The sequence below is a fragment of the Pteropus alecto genome, unplaced genomic scaffold (assembly GCF_000325575.1).
Source record: "Pteropus alecto unplaced genomic scaffold, ASM32557v1 scaffold61, whole genome shotgun sequence".
Classification (NCBI taxonomy): Eukaryota; Metazoa; Chordata; class Mammalia; order Chiroptera; family Pteropodidae; genus Pteropus; species Pteropus alecto.
The window spans coordinates 5,477,325-5,477,711 of NW_006434835.1; positions in this window are offsets into that span (position 1 = coordinate 5,477,325).

Genomic DNA, 387 nt, shown 5'->3' on the forward strand with positions numbered 1-387 from the left:
TGCCCCAAAACCAGAACCGCAGCACACACCTGCCAGGACATGGCACGCACGTCTGGTTCCAGTGCGGACAGCGTGAAGAGTGCAGACTGGATACTGTAAGAACAAGATGCAGTCTCAGTATGTCAGGGCCAGAGGCCACTCCATTTCCACAACAGTATCTGTAAGTGGGGCTCTAACTCTTTAAACATCTCTACACGGACCCCAGAGGCAATCAATGAAAAATATCTCACTTCCTTCATCAAAATATTAGATATATTTCAATATCGCATCGAACTATGAATGTGTATGTATATAAAGAGAGATTGGTAAGACTACGTATTTTTTTATACTTGATGCTTATCATTAATGCACACTGTAGCAGTATATGACATACACTTTGGTGGGATG